At 39.1% G+C, this 20374-nt stretch overlaps 1 protein-coding gene and 4 long non-coding RNA genes across 6 annotated transcripts in view; 4 read left to right on the forward strand and 1 right to left on the reverse strand.

The window, feature by feature from the left end:
* Positions 1-20374, forward strand: part of LOC121656682 (C-type lectin domain family 4 member F-like) — a 781688-nt gene that overhangs the window by 366788 nt on the left and 394526 nt on the right. The window lies entirely within an intron of this gene.
* LOC121656724 lies at positions 5189-6962 on the forward strand. 2 transcript variants are annotated; one of them, XR_006013443.1, is made up of 4 exons: positions 5189-5224; positions 6223-6373; positions 6571-6635; positions 6929-6962. It is a non-coding gene; the product is annotated as an uncharacterized LOC121656724 (long non-coding RNA). The 2 variants fall into 2 exon arrangements; XR_006013442.1 differs by lacking the exon at positions 5189-5224 and having other exon boundaries at positions 6180-6373.
* LOC121656729 lies at positions 7229-8806 on the forward strand. Its single transcript, XR_006013449.1, has 5 exons — positions 7229-7352; positions 7728-7789; positions 8046-8134; positions 8257-8359; positions 8651-8806. It is a non-coding gene; the product is annotated as an uncharacterized LOC121656729 (long non-coding RNA).
* LOC121656743 lies at positions 13923-16978 on the forward strand. The gene is made up of 3 exons (XR_006013463.1): positions 13923-13933; positions 14515-14517; positions 16752-16978. It is a non-coding gene; the product is annotated as an uncharacterized LOC121656743 (long non-coding RNA).
* Positions 17936-20374, reverse strand: part of LOC121656730 — a 16715-nt gene continuing 14276 nt past the window's right edge. Inside the window, exons 2-3 of the long non-coding RNA XR_006013450.1 lie at positions 19769-19772; positions 17936-17948 (exon numbers count right to left, since the gene is read on the reverse strand). This is a non-coding gene — a long non-coding RNA (uncharacterized LOC121656730). The remainder of the gene's footprint in view (positions 17949-19768; positions 19773-20374) is intronic.

The following is a 20374-nucleotide window of genomic DNA, read 5'->3' on the forward strand; positions in this document are numbered from 1 at the left end:
GCGGTTGTGTCTGTGTGTGCACTCGGTGAGTGTTTGGTATAGGTTTTGGTTTGTTTCTTTCTGCAGGTCCGCTAACCCCAGCTCATCTTTATTTTGTTTTACAGGTTGTCCATCACTTTCACGGGAAATGTAAATAAATGTGCTTTCATTATAATTTACCACCTGTCCACGCCGTGTTCTTTGTTACGCCCTTCCATACCCCTGAGTCGGGTCGTAGCATACACATTGTAGGCAGATAGAGGAAATCCTGGTATTTTCCACAGCGATGTTATGGCATCATGGACTAATACTGATTTCTTTGCTTGTGTTATTGTATTATTTCTGAATATCAACATGTTGATTTAGATGTCAATTACGAACTTGTTTCACACCGAAAAATAAAATAAAATAAAATAAAAAAAAATCTTGGTGTTCCCATGTGGTCCCAAAGCTCCATAATATAACTCTCCATGAGAAGGTCACGAGAAGAAGCATGTATTACTACATAAAAACAGAGGTGGAAAGTAACGAAGTAACATATTTACTCAAATTACTGCATCTAGAACGTATGGATCTTCTGAACTCTTTTCCAAAAATAAAAACAAACTGTCTCTGAAACTCAACACCGGCCTTCCAGCCACAGCTTCCGGCCTTTGTTGTTCAGAGTGAAGAGAGCGCAGATTGGCGCTACAGACTTTGAAAATCCTCCCCTGCTCAAGCTGAGCAAGCGCTTTACAGTCTAATGTTGTAGTATTCACTTGGCAAAATATTCTGTGGGGCGTGGCACTTTATTTATTTTCTTATATCGCCAGTCACTGTTTGTTAATTTAGACAACTGACTATTTATGTTTGTGATATAAAGAAAAAAGAGCAGAGTTTTGTTATTAAGGAATTGCTCAACATTTTCAGCATCATGGATACTTTGATTTGGTTTTATTTTCTCTCTTTTACTGTGGTGTTTTAAAAGTTTATTGAAAACAGTGTTGGATTGGATTTATGACTCTTCTTTTGTTTACATCAAGTAATTTAAAGTAACCATGTAACTTTTACTCGATTAAATTTAGTACTTTTTACTTTTACTTGAGTCAATCTTTGGCGCGTACTATAACTTTTACTTGAGTAGAATTTAAGCAAAGTAAAGATACTTTAGCTTAATTACAATTTTTCAGTACTTTTTCCACCCCTGCATAGAAAATGCTAATGACATAAATTCACTTTTTTTCTTTTTTGCTAATCTTTTGCACATGTCTACCTCACAACAGTTTATGTAGCACACTGCACATTTATGTACATATGATAAAAAAAAACTAAGTAAATTATCTATCTTTATGTTTATCTTCTATCTAGTATGGCATTCAGTGCAGATGGCAAAGTAAGAATTTCATTGTTCAGGGAAACTTGTTTCCTTACTGGGCAAATGACAATAAACACTGAATCTTGAGGACATCTAAGAAGTGGACCAGTGGAGCTGTGGACTGTTGTGATTTGTTCAGGTTTGCCAACAACACTCGGTTTACTACTTGCTTTTAAAGACAATGTGCTGGAACCAACATTCCACAACAGTCCCAGCAAACCAGCCACTCACCCTCCCCCAGCAGTACAGGAGATGTGGCCTCTTTGAAGCTGCTCACCTCTAAAGGTCCTCCCACCCCCACCAACACCTCTCTGTCCTGGAGAGAGGGAAACAAAATGTCTTCAAGAGCCTACTTATACTTGGAGCCATATTCCAGCACTGGGGTAGAAATAGGGGGCTTATGTCCTGTAAATACTGTTTGTGTTCTGTTTTGTTTTTGTGTGTGTGTGTGTGTGTGTGTTCTTTTTTCACTTTTATTGTTTTTGCTAATCCCAAGACAAATTCATTGTATGTGCAAACTTACTTGGCAATAAAGACTTATTCTGATTTTGAAATTGTTTATTAGTCAGAGTTGCTGAGTAAAAATAAGAAAATGACTTGAAGTAGCCATGCAGTCGACTTCAGTCATCAACATGCTGACAGTCACTGAGTTGTCCAGTGGGTTTATTTACTAAGAGATAATTCTTCTTTTTTATTTCTCCTGTGAGTTAGTACCTGGTCACTGTTATGCTACATTCATGATATGTCTTTTTGATTTGGTTATCATTTAAGAAGTCTTGATGACTAGCAGCTCTGTTTTTGTTTTTTATTATTTATTTATTTTTTGGTTTATTTTTGTAAAAATTTGAGGAGATTTTCTGGTGTGTTTATGTACAAGTGTAACAGTTTGTTGTCTGGTGATGGTGTGGATTGAGGGTCGTTGATTCTGTCTGTGATGTTTTTGTCTCCTTTCTTCTTTCCTTTTTGCTTCTCTTTGCTGTCTTCCTTCTTTTTCTGTCCCTCCGGTCAGGTCCAGTAAGATTACATAGATTCCGCGATTCAAAGTAAATAAATAAATGAATCAGATTATGAAGAGGAGCCTTACCTATAAGCCTCCCCTTGGCAGAGCTAATTTGTTCAGGATGATACATCAACCAGATTGTCATTTTGCTGCTATGATGCTGGACAGGACAAGTTAAAAAAACAAACAAAAAAAAAAACTGTGTCATCATCAACTTTGTGTAGAATATTAAAAATACAATGCTACAAATGCTACAATGGTGGACAGTTAAGAAAAATTGAAAATATGGTTTGTTACATATTTTTGGAGAAACAACAAATCTTATTCCAAAATCATTTAAAAAATGGCAAAAAAATGTAATCTTTAAGTTATTAATACTGTTTTAGACTTAACATATCCTTGACCTTAAATGCATCTCAGTGATGACAGTGGAACAACATGCTTAGTTTCCTCCCTAATTCTTGAAAACTTAACCTTAGTCTTGGTATCACAACGGCCAAAGATTCTTTTCAGTGGAGGTGTGTTAAGTTATTAGTCCTAGCTGGGAAGTTTATTCTCTGCGTGTAACCCATAGTGTTGTTTATGTTCTGTTTATTTATTTTTTTTTTATAATTCATTGTTTTTACACCATCACCCCAAAACAAATTCATTTTTTGTGCAAACTTGTTTGGCAATAAAGACACATTCTTATTCTGAAACAGTTTATTTCGCTGAGATGCTGAATAAAAATAAGCATCCAGTCAATGACCAAGTAATCAGCTTTGTTTGTTAGAAGATAATAATCTCCTGCTTAAACAATTGAAAATAAAATATACAGAACATAAACTGTATAGCAAGGGGATCAAGTATTAAGTGATATTCAATGAGACCAGTAAGTAAATTAAATCTAGGAGATATACATAAACATATATGAAAAATCCAGGTGTGCATATGCACATACATTTATACATTTAACCATCAGTTAAAGTAAAGTGAGGAAAGAGTCATCTCAATGAAATAAGAATTTTCCCAAAGTAAACTTAGTTTTTAAGGCTTTTGAGTTCTCAAGACCACTGAGGTTGGAGCTGTATTGAAAAAGATCTTGTAGAAACACTGTGAACTTCGGCTTGCTGTCAGCCCTTTTCCTTTTAAGAATGTGAAATTTTCCTCAGCAACTACTAACAGCAGGTCGCCGCGCACTCTCCTGTGAGATCCTTCTCAACTGTCGCACATCGTATGACGTCATCAATCAGCGCCAATGTAGTTCTGCGCTGCGCTTCTCTTTATTGTCGTGTTTTCAATCACAGTTCACGTCAATAAATTGTAAAAGTATTCTTCGGACAAAGCAAACGACTCTTCTTTGCCCAGACTCAGAGGACACGGAGATAAGTGTCGATGCCAACGGACGATTAATGCTTTAAAGGTCCCATATTATGCAAAATTCACTTTTTAATGGTTTTGGAACAGTCATACTGGTCCCCCCGCATGTGTAGGAGACCCGTAAGTGTGAAACTCTTTCAGGCGCTCTCTCTCCCCCCTGCTCCACCTCTAGGGAAGTAAGCGCTGAAATGAGCTTGTTTGAAAGCGTGTACGTTATGACGTCATAAGGGACAATAACCACTCCCCACAGAGCGATGGACCCGTCTACTGGCTCTCAAAGCCCGCCCTCTAAAAATCACCTAGCGCCCAGTGCTTTTCCCTCTTCGGCAACCCCATGGATGTATTATGGAACTGGATAACGGACTGAAAAATGGCGGCACGCCGATTTTTCCCAGTGGCCACTCGTGGTACTGCAACAAAAAATCCCATGGGGCCCAAAAAGCATTTTTCCCATAGGCCACAATGGTAAAAGACACGGCTGTAAAACTGTTGACAGGACGTCTTCAGCTTTAAACACAGCTAATTACTAATCTTTCTATTCAATATTTTTAATTCATGGACATTTAATCCGTCAATTATTTTTCAAAAGGCCATAAAAGCCACAGAAAAGTCTCTATTTCTCCGGTGACGTCACGGCTGTGCACATGCACTGCCGAAGCATGCGCAGTAGTGTCACCTCCCATCATGCCGAATGAAGCATGATGGGAGGTGACACTACTGCGCATGCTCTATGGGCCCAATATGCGGAAGTAACCCGGAAGCCTGAGAACTTTTTCGGCGTATGCGCTGGGTGAGCAACTTCCATAGAAATGAATGGGCCGCCATTTTCAGTCCGTTATCCAGTTCCATAATACAGCCATGGGCAACCCTCGTTAGCGGACATGGCTAAGCGACAGAAGCACTGTTCTGTTTGTGGCTGCATAAATGAACACGAAAACGTTTTTTTACTTCCATCCACTGAACCCACGAGGACTGAGTGGATTAATTTTATTTTTGGAGGAAATGGACCCGGAAAACTTCCAAAGGTTTTGCATGTCTGTGGCCAGCATTTCAAAGAGGACTGTTTCCACAACATGGGGGCATGGAAAGCAGGCTTCGCCAACCGTTTGAAGCTGAAGCCAGGTTCAATACCAACTGTCCGTGACACAGCTGGAGAGGTAAGAGCTGGCAGTTATTTTATCGTTTCGGCCTTATTAGTCTGATAGCTTGAAAATATATTAACCTGTCAATCACCTCATGACGGGCGATGCGATGGGCGGAGCCAACAGCTAAGCTGCTCCACCAGGGTTCCGCCCACCATAAACGGCACATTTCTGAAGCTGCTAAAAAGAGGGAGGTGAAGAGAAGCCGCTGCACTCAAACTGAGGGTCGATTTGTCCATACCATGGCGGAAATATTTCATTTAGATATTAATGAATGGTCTCAGATTGGGAATAAAGTGTATAATATGGGACCTTTAATTCTCACATTTGGCGCCCAGCTGGAGCTAGTAGCAGAGCCTGCAATCCAGTCACATCGGACATTATGTGGAAGTAAGTTGATACTCATTTTTTTAGGCCTTTAAATTGTGTCAGTTGTTATAGATAGTGAGTTACTTAAGTTTAGCTTCGCAGACAAACTTACTGTTATACCCATGTCCGTGAAACTGCAGTAACTTTATTTGAAACTAAGATGTTAAACGCTAGCTTTTATGGGTTCATTCATCGACATAAGGCCCATCGGCCATTGTTGCGACACGTCCACGTGATCGCCATCTTGGTCCTGGCAAGTAAGCTCTTCATTAAATGAATACAAGTGAACGGTTGTTTCATTTAAATGGGATTAAATATAAAACGTTTGTACATTTTTTGTGTGTGTGTTTTAATATTTATTTTATGGTTGAATCAGTTAAAACTGTTTCTTAATTGTTCAATAACCACTGACAGACAATCGAGTGCTTATTGGGATTAAAGTAAGTTAAAAACATAATGGGTGGACAAAATTACTCTCAAAAGTAAAGGTAAAACAGGGAGTAAATTTGGGTGGCTTTTTTTTTTTTTTTTTTCCTGTGTAACACAATAGATATTTATATTATAATTCTCTGGTTTAAAAGGTGTCCCTATATAAAGTAGTAAAGCCTAATTTGTTGTGCATCAATACATCCATATTTTTTATTATAATGTAGATAAAAATGGCACAGAATGCAGATTTTACTCAGTATTTTGATAGCCATTGTCATTTTAAAACACCAAACAACAAAAACTAACACGATCACAGACTGAGACCTGCGTTTGTAACTAGAAGAGACTAATGATGGAATTAAGCTTTGTTCAAATCCTGCATATTTACATTATAAATGTATATTAATATACACCGTGCCTTTTTAAGAAAAATAAACTCAAATAGTAGAAACAAACGTTCCCAATCCCATGCTAAGGCTGCAGGTCAGTGGAGAAATAGGATTTACATGCTTTGGTTTCTGTAAGGGCTTTGTTCTAATTTTCACAATCAATACCTAAAATGTTGCACAACATATCTGAACATGTTTCAGGGCATTGTGCAGTATACACCAAGACATGGACAAGATGATGGCCAAACTGGACGTGACTGAAGCTGGAGAACTGGAGGTCAACTGGTGGTGGTAGCAGTAACAGAGGAGCTGTGGAACCACACACTTCACAGCATTTTCCTACAGCCAACCTGTAAGCTGTTTACTAAACCTTCTTGTTATTGTTGTTGCTTATATGGGAAAATATTGCATGTTCACTGGTGAGTTATCAGTCTGAAGTTCCCTTAGATAAAATGTGTCCACAACCACACAGAAACAACTTATTTTAGAATTATTAACCACTGTAATGAGGTGTAGATTTATTTATTGATCTTCTTACTCTTTTTACAGAAAGTTTCTAGAACTGTCAGCATGATGAGGATCGCGAGGAGACCAGAATGCCTGTACACCCTGAGGTGGTTGGATATGTTCACACCAAAAACACTATTTTAAGCAGCTCAGTACAACTATGCTTGGTAGAGAAAACTGTTACTTGGTAAAATGTTTTCTGTATGTTGTGCAATGAGCAGTATGTATCTAAGTGTGTGTGTATATATATATAGCTTACAGGTAGTACAGAATTATTACAGTACAGAATGCAAGTATGACAGCTACGTCCCACAATACACCACATGGGATGACGTGCTTTCCCAAGTTCTCTTAATTGTTTGATCAACACCATCTTGTCCTTTTTGTCTTTTGTTGACAGGAGTGAAATTAATGTTCATGCAAAGAAAATGTTTTTCTGAAGTGGTTTAAACAATAAGGGACTAAAGATGGAAATTAGCTTTGCTAAAGTCATTCATAATTACATTATAAATGTATATTAATATGCAAAAAAAAAAAAAAAAAATCTATAGAAACAATCCTTGTTCCCTTCATTGTTCCCTGCAGTGACTTAGAAACATGGGATTCATATGCTTTGATTTCTGCAATGATGTTCCAATGTTTACAATCAAAAACTGACATGTAGGAAAACACACTTGTAAATGTTTCAGGGCACTGTGCAGTGCACACCTAAAAGTTGGCAAGGTGATGGAGAAACTGGTTGAACTGACTGAAGCTGTGGAGAACAGATTGGCTGCAGGAGCAGTAACATCAGCGACTCTGCAGCAGATTCCTACAACCCATCTGTAAGTTATTCACTAAGCCTTTATTGTTGTTTCCATAGATTTGAGTAAAACAGATCTAACGTGCATCTTCATACACTGTTACTACTGTTACAACCTGGGATCTACCACCACCACCACCACCTGGAGGCTTTGAACATTCAGAACCACTGTGATAAATATCCACACATTGTCCCTATTTTAGAAAAAATGGTAAGGCTGTATGTTAAACTTTATGGAGTCACTGCCTTAGTCAAAATATGTCTGCAAACACAGGCACAAACAAAAAACAGCTGTACAAGCCGCTGTAATGTGGTTTTTTCAAAATTTCAAAAGTTTGTCAAAATATTTTTCTCACATGATCTAAATTTTATCTGTTTGTGATATTGGCTGTTTTAGCATGAGGTAAAAAGGATCCACAGGAGTCTGGAGGATGGGCACAAATACAGAGGAAATGAGAGGTAAGACATCTAAAACCATTTAATAGTCTGTAAGTTGATTACAAGATATGTATTTTCTATGCAGCATCACCTTGAGTGGTTACGTATTCATCAGATCACAGACTAATGACGCTTTAGTCCATCTTAAATTGACTCAGATAAAAAAAAAAATAATGGCACTTTGATTTTACATATTTACTAACGAATTTTCAGAGTAGATTTAGTATTTGTCATGTTTCATGTTGCTTTGTTGTGTTTTCTATGATGTAATCTGCAGATTCATGTCTGAGCACAACTCCGGTGGCACAAATTCAATGTTGTGGTCAATTGCAGATGAAGAGGAATGTGACACCTCTTTGATCAGAAGTAAGTTATGACTCTAAAACTTGTTTAAGGTTACTTCTAAAAATAATGCTTATCTCTCCAAAGAAAGACAATTTGTTGAAAAGATCTTTCACATATTAATGTGTCACTTTTTGTGTTCGTAGGAGCAACAGATACTTTGAGAACATCAGGAGGGAATCTAAGTTGTCAGAAGACAAAGTGGAAGAGGATCGGAGGGCCAAAGCTCTCAACAACCGAAGACATAGAGTGAGTTGAATCACTTATAGATTTGTTTATTTTTAAGATCCTTTAGAATGCATCAGATTTCTGATTTGCTTTTGTATCACATTACATTGTTGTAGTCAGCAGTTTTATCTCTGGATACAACAACTGAAATGTGTTGTATGAACTGTGCATAAAGATGAAGTTTCTGGCAGTGCAGAGGCAGTAAAAAATGTTTTATTATGTTCATTTTTTAATGTATACATTTAAAGTGTTCTCATTGACCTATAAATGTCATTCTCCATTGAGAGTAATATCTAATGTTTTCTGTTAAAGCTTTTCAATTCACGCCGATCTGCTGCTCGCTCATCTTAACCAATGAGGAGTACAGATACCTGGAACGGGTGCCTGCATGCATGATGAGCGACGAGGAGACGGACCCTGAAGACAAAGACGTGTGGAAAGCACATCCACCTGAATGGAGGGCAACAAGACTGACGGATATGTTAGAAAGGTGTCAGCACCACCTCGTTGACCTACAAAAGATGTTCTCCAGGATGGTGCACCGGAGAGTGCCCAGTGGTGTATATAGCCAGAGGCAGCCTCTGAGAGGAATCAGATCCATTTATTTGAAATAAAACTGTGTGCTTTAATTAAGAAAAAAAAAGAAAAACATTGGTCTGTTTTTCATGTCTGACATGTTTTCATTCAGCTATGCAGTTATGTAGATGCACCTGATTTATTAGATTGCTTCATTCTATTCTGTTCCCACTGTTCAGTTAATAATGCTGATATTTTTTATACAGTTTAATCTGACAATGTCATTTTATAAATGCTTACTGAAATAGTAATGTGTAATTTGGTCAAATGATTTGTACAACATGATGATGGTACACAAACCAAGATTAAAGACTGTCACATTATAACTATGATTGTGATGTTTGAAACTGACTGGGTGATTTTATGTCTGCTAAGATCTTAAAAGATAAGAACTAGGTTAGTACTTTTACATGAAAGGTTACATGCAAAACTATATAATTAATGAAGAGAACCATTAAAATAGACATATTGCATAAATGAAAAATCCGCGAATATCCCGCGGGCATCCGTCACGGATGTTCGACGTATTTCCCGTGATCTGTGAACATGATCTGCCAATGATGCGGTCAGTATCCGAGGCGATCTAAAATTGGATCCGCGAGGGATCACATAAACACGCATCTTGTGGATACCTCGCGGGTAAAAATCTGGGTTTTTGGATCTTTAGTGGTCCGGATCCGGAGGGATCTAAAAATAGGATCTGTGAGGGATGCGGCGGGGATTTCCCTGTATCTTGTCCGTATTTGCGACAGTTACGGACAGATAGCGGTATCGGATCGCTCCGTATCTTGGTACTTTTCGTTCAGTAAGAGTCTTTATTCTCCAGGTGTGAGAGGGAGATGTGCAGGGCTGCAGCAATAGCGTCTGAGGTGGACCTGTTGGACCGGTAGGCATACTGCAGGGGGTCCAGTGTGTCTGGTAAGAAGCTCTGAATGTGGGTCAGCACCACTCTCTTAAAGTATTTCATAATGATTGGAGAAAGTGCTACTGGCCTGTAGTCATTCAGACAGCTGGGGATCTTTTGGGGGAGGGGAGCAGTGGTCTTAAAGCAAGATGGAACAGTTCTCCGGTTGAGGGAAAGGTTGAATATGGAGGTGAGAATGTCTGCCAGCTCGTTGGTACATGCTCTGGGGGCTCATCCGGGGATGTTGTCTGGCCCTGCCGCTTTGTGAGGGTTGATCATCCTCAGAGCTTTGTTTACCTGGGCTGATGAGACGACTGGTGAGGTGGAAGGGTGTGTTGCTGTCCAGGTGTCTGAGAGCCTCCTCTCTGTGTGGGGGGTGGAGGTCTCAAACTGGGTGTAAAATGTGTTGAGGTCATCAGGCAGACTGTCTGTGGTGCTGATGGTGGTGAGAAGGGAAAGCAAAGCAGGAAGTTAATGTTTTCAATAATTGTCATTCAACAACAAACAAGTAGAACAAACTGCCAGTGGAGATTAAACTCTCACCAAATGTAGACTCTTTTAAATCCAGGTTGAAAACATTTTATTTGCCTATGGATGAAATCTGTTCTGTATCTTTTAATTTTTCTAGAACGCTGCTAGCGTTTAATTGTTTAAATTTAGTTATATGTTTTATATAACTGCTGCGCGGTGGTGTGGTGGTTAGCACCGCAGCCTCACAGCAAGAAGGTCGCTGGTTCGAATCTCGGCTGGGGGGAGGTTCGAACCTTGGGGGTGGTAGCCTTTCTGTGTGGAGTTTGCATGTTCTCCCCGTTTATGCGTGGGTTCTCTCCGGGTTCTCCGGCTTCCTCCCACCGTCCAAAGACATGCATGTTAGGTTAATTGGACACTCTAAATTCTCCTTAGGAGTGAGTGTGTGTGTGTGTGCATGGTTGTTTGTCTCTATCTGTGTTGGCCCTGCGACAGACTGGTGACCTGTCCAGGGTGTACCCTGCCTCTCACCTTTTAAAATGCTGGGATAGGCTCCAGCTCACCCGCGACCCGAAATGGAATAAGCGGTCAAGATGATGGATGGAGATAATGGATGGATGTTTTATATGCCATCATGATTTTTTTAATTGTGTCTTAATATGATTTAAAATGTTTCTGCATTGTCTATTGTCAAGTACACGGAATTGCATTTATATGTGCAACACAAAAAATTGACTTGCCCTGTCTGGGCCTCAAGAAGGGGAAGTCAGCAGTTCATTCGAAGCATTTCCTGTGTCAGAAGCTCTTCCTTCAACTATTAAATCTACAAATCAGTCACTAACAAAGATTTCTAGATGCATTGTGTTGCTGCTGAGTAAAGTCTAATTTGTGCATTGCTCCAATCACAATATATGAAATATACAAGCAAACTTTTGTATTTGTACAGTCCCAGTTAGGAGTTTGGACAAACCCACTTTTTCACTGTGAATACTGATGCAGTATGATGAAGTATTTTTATAAATAACACCGTGTTCTGTACTACCACTTCCTCAATATTCACAGCTGGAAACTGCACAACACCAAAAGAAAAGAACAGAGACTAAAGTCTGATCAGTTATTTGTCAGCAAGATGTCTGCAGAAATTCACCCTGAGCCAGATCTGAGAGTGAAATACAGGACAAGGATCCATGAAGATGAAGGAGGCAGAGAGCAAAGTGAGGTGGAGATGTTAGATGATGGAGAGCTGCACTCTGATCACGGCTTACAAAGACCTGGTAAGCAGGAAATATTGAAAATGGCTAAACATGATGTTAAAAAACAATGTGGTACATGTTTGTGAGTTTAAACTCTTAATCCTCTCAGTTGAACTCCATAATTTATCATCCATTTTAGTTCCTGTAACTTCAGCCCAAACATGGCTGAACTTATACGAATCATCATCATTTCAAATATTCATTATTCAGTTCAGTGTAGAGAAAACACTGTCTTAGAAAAAAGTCCTCAAAAAAAGAAATAATGGTTTCTCTGTGTGTTTTGATTCGTTAGAAAACAACAACCAGAAGAACCTTCAAGCTGTGAATAGAAGCCATGTTACAGTTTTCAAGGTGTTCCTGGGAGTGATGTATCTTCTGATTCTGGCTGGAGTCATAATACGCTGTGAGGACTTGTATTTTTATACTTTGAATGTATAGATAGAGTTACTTAGAATAACCTCAGAGTTTCTCACCAGTCATGTACAAAGCAACAGGCGACCACCAGATGTTACATTGATGGCTAGGACAGCTTGGACAGCTAATCCAGATGTATGGGGGTGATTTTTATTCCTACACAAGATTAAAACCTAAGTATGGCTTAATTAACTCATTAAACTCTAGGGATTTTTGGAAGTGTGGTTCACCTGAACAGACCTACCCAAATTAAACTGACAATAACTTTCTAATTATAAGGTCAATATGCATAATCTTGGTAAATGTTCATACATCTGAGCAAATTGTGATAAAGGAAAAACATACATTTTTTATCCTCACCTTATTGTTTTTTTAATTTACATAGTGGAAAACATCATGATAGAAATTCTTCTATGCATAAAGATTTCTATGCATGCATACAGCAACACCTTGACTACAACTGTACCAAGTTAGTTGAGACAAGTACAAAGATCATTCATTTTATTAAGGTTTAAGTGTGGATAGTATCAGGCGGACTCTGTATTTGGCCACTTTTATACCCAAACTGTGCCAAAGTGTGCCACATAGGTATTTTACTTCTTGGTAGGGAATGTGGCTACAAAATACAGTGTGCATACAATTCACAAACTGACCCTGGCATTTAGCCACTATGTCATCAGTTCCTACCACTGTGCACAGTGCATAATGAAATCAGTGTCATAGTTAGCATTAGCATCGCTGCTAGAATCAGAACTGGATATAACTACATCTCTATGTTTACTTCAGACTTTCTGAAAGGGTGTATTTATTTTTTTATATCTCTTGGACATGCGGATCACTTTTAGCCTTCATTAAAAATGAGTGAAATCTCTGAAAGAAATCAATGAAAGAAGTTGTTTTATATCCCCTCTGTGTGGTGCACCACAGTGTGTCACAGATCTTAGTGTGGATGCTCCTGCCTTTAGTCTCATTCAAGTATAAGATAACATTTGACAGCTCGCGAGATGTAGATTTGATCAAACTTTATTTATACTGCCAAGACCCAATAGAAATCGACAATATAGCTGTGAATGGGAGCTGGTGCATACCGCAGTTTTACTACTATGGACTAAACCTCTGTGAATTTTCGTCGAAGATCAGTGTGGATAGACTGAAAATGACCACGAACCGGTAAGGAAATAAAATATATTGCTTTTGGTAGGAATAGTTTTGGGGTTTGGTGACGTACTCTGGCTCTAGCACCAACACCGAACCTGCACTGGTTCGTTTTTGGTCAAAATGGAGCCATCAATACTTCTGGTTAAAACATCTAAATCAGATGAAACTGTGATCATTTACAGGCAACGTGCGGTAAACTTGAATTTTGTTTAATATTTAAAAATTACATATCAAACAGTCTTAATTAAAATGAATTTGTGATGAAGTCTCTTGTAACAATTCAAGAGGGCGCCTACAATTTTGTTTTAATTTTTTTAGTATTCAAATCTGAAATTACAAAACAAACAAACAAAAGGTAACTTAATTATTCAACTAATCCAACTGCAAGAGGCATAACTGTTTTGTGGCTTTACTTCTGATAGTAACAATATTTTTTCCTGGCAACATGTTTTGCCTCCACAAACTGTCTTTAAAGTTGATCAAATTCACTGCTTTGTGTTGGTGCATTACCATCAATAAAGATAAAAAGGAATAAAATAAAAGGACAAATATTAATTAATTAAAGTAATTAATTACTAATTAATTAATTAATTACTACAAACTGCACACATCCACACACATTCACACTCCATCACACTTTCACACCCCAACATGCGATGTAAGTATAAAGTGTATTTACAATGAAAAAATGCCCATAGGTGTCAGTAATAAAACTGCATACAAGGTATTGATGCCATGATACTAGTCAATATTTCACCGTAATAATTACGATAGTGGTAAATTTAAATGAGAGTAATTGTTGTTAAGTCAGTCACTGTCATTGTAATTTCAGGTCTGTGTTCATTGTATTGTTAGCTTTGGAATAACAACTGTTCAACAGTATGGTGTTTTTGGCTTTGGCTGCCCAGTTACGCAGACCGCTGTTCATTTGTTATCCTTTGTGTTGTTTTGATCACTCTGGGCTTGTTGTCTGCTGTGGAACTGCTGTTCTACTACACTAGTATGCTATAAGATAACACACTCTCAACAGAGCAGTGATAAAAGGACAACAGCAGGTGTTGTTGCAAGTTAATTTTACTGAGCAAGTATAACAGGATAAATAAATGCTGCCTTGCCTTTGTGATCAAACATTGTGTTGTGGGTCCATGTGAAGTCCCCTAAGAATTGTGTGCACAGGAAGCTGAAGGTTGTCACAACCTACCGTTTAAGGCTGGGTAAAACATTTCCTTGGTAGAAATCACCAACTATTATGTACACTATGTTTGGAAACACTCCATTGCTTCCTAGTAGCAGTTAGCAAATAGCCCAAAGCTGTGTCAATAGCACCTGAACTTTATTCCACCAAGGCCTGCAATGAGTTTGTCAAATTTTTCATGGAAAAGTCCAAAATATCAGACAAGTAGTTGGTTTATCAACAGCAGGTTCATCAGACATACTGTGTCCATTGAAAATCAGTTTAAGCACCATGACACTGTTTAATCCCATTAACAGCAAAGATCTGGGCGACAGCTTATATCAGCTGAACTCCTCTTGCTGTCTGAACATCCTGCCCACAGGTTTCTTCAAAAAAGTCTCAAAGGCTCTGGAAGCCAGATCTGTTACAGATTGTGAACTTGTCTTTAATTTCGGGCATCTTCCCAGAACTTTTAAAAACAGCTGTAATCACACCCCTACTAAAAAAGGACAAACCTTGACGAGACACAAATGAGCAACTACAGGCCGATCTCAAATCTTCCTTTTCTAAGTAAGATAAATCGAAAAAGCTGTTTTTCATCAGCTAAACAACTTTTTAACAACAACTGCTACGATGTCTTCCAGTCAGGTTTTAGACAGCACCACAGCACTGAGATGCTCTCACCAAAGTCATTAAGGACATTTGTTTGAATATAGATGATGAAAAAATGTCAGTCTTTGTCTTACTGGACATCAGTGCTGCATTTGATACAGTCGACCACAATACATTGCTTAAACGACTGGAGAACTGGGTGGGCCTCTCTGGCACTGCACTTCACTGGTTTAAAACTTATTTAGAGAATAGAAAGTACTTTGTGTTAATAGGTAACTTTACATCTGAGCAGACAAGAATTACATGTGGAGTTCCCCAAGGTTCCATCCTGGGGCCTCTTCTGTTTAACATCTACATGCTCCCACTGGCACAGGTCATGAGGAAAAACAAAATTAGTTACCATAGCTACGCAGATGACACACAGATATATATTACAATGTCACCAGGAGATCGAGGCCCCGTACAGGCTCTTGGAAAATGCATTGAGGAGATTAATGACTGGATGTGTCTAAACTTTCTTCAGTTACGATTAAAGGTCACCACAGAGCTTCAGTCTGTACACCTAAAAACCACCAACCAGGCCAGAAATCTGGGTGTATTGATGGACTCAGACCTTAACTTTGAGAAACACATTAAGGAAATTACAAAATCAGCCTACTCTCACATTAAGAATATATCAAGGGTAAAAGATCTGATGTCTCAGCAGGACCTGGAAAAACTAGTCCATTGTTACGACCCAATATAGGGGTATGAGAGGGAAGTAACATAAAGGATAGTCCCAGGCAGTTGTGAAGGTGGAAAACATTTTATTGTGGAGCGAATAAAACAAAGGGGTAAAACAGGAAGTTAACTGAAATCCGAGTGTTGGGGTTAGCGGGACTGCTGAAATAAACATACAAAACGTTAAAAGTAGCAAACCATATACAAAGAACCACCAAGTAAAACATCTCGAATGAAACAAACAAAAGGGTGCCCTTAACTTGATGTGATAACTTACTAGCAAAAGGCAGCAGTCCCATAAAACTAAATGCAAACAAAATCAAACACATGTCCTAACTAGCCCAACACAAACACCCAAACTTTAACGCAAAGTGAACAAAAAGGACAGAACACACACCAATGGGTAGCGCTGCTCACAATCAAGCCTGTGCCCTGAATGTTCCCCACAGGGAACATGGAGGTAAGCCAAACCTTCAGGGACCATTTTAGCGTCCCCGACTAGGGACAACAACCCGGCAGGATCCATCCTGCTACACACACTCAAATAGTCCAGCAAACAAAAGGCTACCTATTAGCACAGCTAGCACACAACCAGCAACACCACCATACGTCTGCCCAGATGGTCTGAGGTGAGGGGAAACAGCACACGCAGTCTAGCTTCACCCTCCAAAGGTGAGGGGAGGCAGCCTACACGGCCCTGCCTCTCCCTCCGAATGTGAGGGGAGACAGGCCACACAGCCCTGCCTCTCCCTCTGAATGTGAGGGGAGACAGTCCACACAGTCCTGACTCTCCCTCCCGAATGATCCATGCAGCTGGGCTTTATCTCCAGGACTTCCCTAAGCTGCACGGTGATTGGTTGGATGTAGCGCCAATCTGCGGGAGGGAGAGTGGGAGGCACCGAAATCAGCCAGTCCAAGGAGGGATCAGGACCCGGCCTTTGCTGGTGATCATTGCCAACGAGCCCCAGCTGTTGGCAATGATCACCAGCAGTCTTACGTCCCTGGGGACGTAACATCCATGCTTTCATCTTTAGTCAGCTTGATTATTGTAACAGTGTTTTTACATGTTTACCTAAAAAATTAATTAGACACCTGCAGCTTATTCAGAACTCTGCTGCTCGAGTCCTCACTAAGGCTAGGTTCACACTGCAGGCTGAAGTGACCCAAATCCAATTTTTTGGCCCCTATGCGAGCTGTATCTGATCTTTTCATGACAGTCTGAACGACACAGATCCAATTTTTTCAAACGCAACCCAGGCCACTTGGATATGTGGTCCAAAATCCGATACGTATCTGATCTTTTGCCATGCGACTTCAGTCTGAACGGTCAGGTCGCATTTATCTGACCTACACATCATACACATCATTATTTATAAACTCTTATCTGTAAAGGCACTCACATCACTCTCCCATCACACTCCCATCACTCCTGACTGCGACTCCTTACCCATACGTTTCTCTGTATAGATGTTGCTGCCACTGCTCCACAAAATGCCATGGCCAAAAATCTGGCTCTCCTCTTTTGCAATCTCCCCCTTAAAATGATGCCATCGAAAATGTGCTGGCTACGGTTGGATAATAAATTAAAAATTGCAAAATAAGCCCTGCTGTTACCGTCCATATTTATTTCCGCAAACACGAAGATGTCACACGCCCACTCACTGTCACGTCGTCGTGTCTTCTACGCATGAGGAACACTTTTGGTGTGCATAAGGTTCATACAGGAGATCACATACAAGTCGCATTTAGTTGGAAAAAAAATCGGATTTCACAAAAAAATCCAAATTGAACATTATGCCATGCAGTGTGAACCTAGCCTAAGACCAAGAGTGTGGACCACATCAGTCCAGCTCTGAGGTCGTTACACTGGCTGCCTGTTCATCAGAGAATAGACTTTAAAGTTCTGCTGCTATAAAGCTCTGAATAGTTTAGGACCAAAATACATCAGTGACCTCATGACCCAGTATGAACCTACCAGAACCCTCAGGTCATCTGGTTCCAGTTTCTTATCAGTTCCCAGAGTCAGAACTAGACATGGAGAAGCTGCATTCAGCTTCTATGCTCCACATGTCTGGAACAAACTCCAAAAAAAGCCTCAGATCAGCTGAAACACTCAGATTATTTAAATTAAGGTTAAAGACCCACCTGTTCTCTGCTGCATTTCACTAGTTTTATTTAGAAGTCAAAATCTACATCTGGTTCTTCTAAGCTGCTTCTGCTTTTATTTCATTAATTGTATTTCTTTTATTGCTTTCTGCACCCTGCTGTAATGTTTTATGTAAAGCACTTTGAATTGTCTTGTACATGAAATGTGCTATACAAATAAATTTGCTTAAAGTTGGAACAACCAAGAGCAAGGATATGGGTGAAGGAACTAAACAGAGAAGTAAGACAGCTAACCAGAAGCAAGACAAAGCTGAAAAGCCACCAAATATAAACTCTGAGAGTGAAGCTAGTGTAACGGGTACTGAAACCCCAAAACCCGTTGCAGCAGATAAGCTGGAAAACAGAGTGTAAATTATCGCACGGGAGACGTGGTTAATCTTCTTCCACAATCTCTCAGCTTTTGAGAAAAACGGTGGCGCACCAGTGACTCTCAGTCTCCCTGCGCCACCCACTGGCAAACTTGTGTTACTGCATCTCTCTTACTGAATGAATGTCAGCTAACTAAGCATATTTCACAGGAAATAATATAATATTTTGCACAAAACTCAAGTCACTCCAACAAAAATAATCACTTTATGGGCACACATTAGTGGGCATCACACTAGCGAACTTAAGGAAGACACAGTCGAAAAGATGGGCCCCAGACCACAACAAGACACTGTGCATAGGTCGAGCTTCAGTTAGTAAAGACACAAAAGACCTCAAGAGTTATGACACAAACAAACCAGGAAAAGGGGATAAGTTTCCAGACACCACCGACAAGGATATGGATACACTGGAGCGATGGAGTAAAAACGTATCACAGTGTCAGGGAAGCTGGAGAAGATATGAAAGAGAGTCGATCTGTCTGGTGATGACGGCACATCAGCGACAGTGGGAAGGATGCAAGTCACTGTAGTTTGGCCCATTTCTATATCTATTGTGGACTAGATTTGGAATAGAATATTATCAACAGAATAGAAAATATCAAGGTTTGTTTGGGAAGGCAAAAAGCCTAGAATAAAAAAGGAAACTCTCCAGCTGCCAAAGGACAGAGGAGGAATGGGACGCCCATATCTTAAAGATTACTTTCATGCAGCTCAACTGAGATATACCGTAGGTTGGTGTAAACCAGATTATACAGCAAAATGGAAGGAAATGGAAACAAAATGCAGAGAAAGGCCAATATGGAGTATTATAGGAGATGAAGAAATGTACACGTCGAAAAAAAAAACAAAACAAAACAAAACAAAACAAATAGATCCAAACAAATAGATTAACTAAATATGACAAAAGGTCTGAACAGTGAACAACCAAGGGAATTATGGCATGTTGTGTCTCACTGAAAGATGAACACTTGGAGCGTTTTCGAGAAATGAAAGAAAAGTTTGATTTGGATAAACATGTATTCTACAGATACCTGAAACTTAGAAGCTATTTTAGGAAAGAGATCAGGATGGACCCCACCAAAGAAGTGAATAGTCTGGTATAAATCATAAACAAAGCAAACAAAGAAACCAAAATCCGAATTATATCTGAAATATACTAAAAAAGCATATACATTCTACAACATACATTAAAAAAACATGGGAATCAGAACTTAACATAAAAATTGCAGATGGAGATAAATATTTGGAAAATGTATCATTCATCCTCTAGCTCACGGATCTGGAGGGAGTTCGGGAAAAGCCTGGTATACTTTTTATTTTTTAATTACGCCTAAGGTCCAGGGCAAACAATTAAGCACAGACATACCCTGTTGGAGAGAAGGTGGAGTTCTGAATACAGATCACTCACATTTTTTTGAATTGTGATTAAATAACACAGCTTTGGAAATTCTATGAGTTTTATTACTGAAAATACTTGGTTATTTGATCCCTTTCTGTTGTACAGTACTGTATTTCCATAACCTGTCAGAAGGAAATGTTCTGTCAAGAGACAGACACTTGGTTAAGAATCTATTAATAGCTGGTTAGAAAAAAGGTATCACATAACATAGGGTACACAATACTCTCTTACTCAAGATCAATGAATACTGATTATAGAAGGAATCTGTATAATGGAAAAGTTGGAAAGTAAAAGACAACGCCAACAGGAAGCTCAACTCAAAGAGAAAAGGGAAGAAGAGACTGTATTTAAATTAATACAGCGATGAAGACCACAGGAAAAACTCTTGATTGACTAAGACGATGATAGAAACAGATACAGTTTACTGTAAGGACACCCCCACATCTCTGTATGGTTGGTGTTTGCAAAAAATGTCTTTTTACAAGCAGATATCAACATTTAGATGTAACTTCCCTGATTAAAGATTTTTAAAATTTGTTACCAGTTACATCAAATTTATATCTGTTCTATTAAACATGATTTTCAAGCTTATTTTCGTCTTTACTGCCAAGTCTCTGCTGTAAAGTTAAGGCATGTTTAGGTGAATATGAGAATATATTTAAATGTGATGAGCTGCTTCTAAAAATAAGCTGCATGATCAACCCGAATGTGACATGGTGACTTGGTCTGAGTGTCACAGTGGAAAAATAGACCTCACACATTTAACCAAACTGCATTAAAGAAACCACAGCAACAGTACAACAACGTTTCTTCTCACAGCTTAA

The sequence above is a fragment of the Melanotaenia boesemani genome, chromosome 17, assembly GCF_017639745.1.
Source record: "Melanotaenia boesemani isolate fMelBoe1 chromosome 17, fMelBoe1.pri, whole genome shotgun sequence".
NCBI lineage: Eukaryota > Metazoa > Chordata > Actinopteri > Atheriniformes > Melanotaeniidae > Melanotaenia > Melanotaenia boesemani.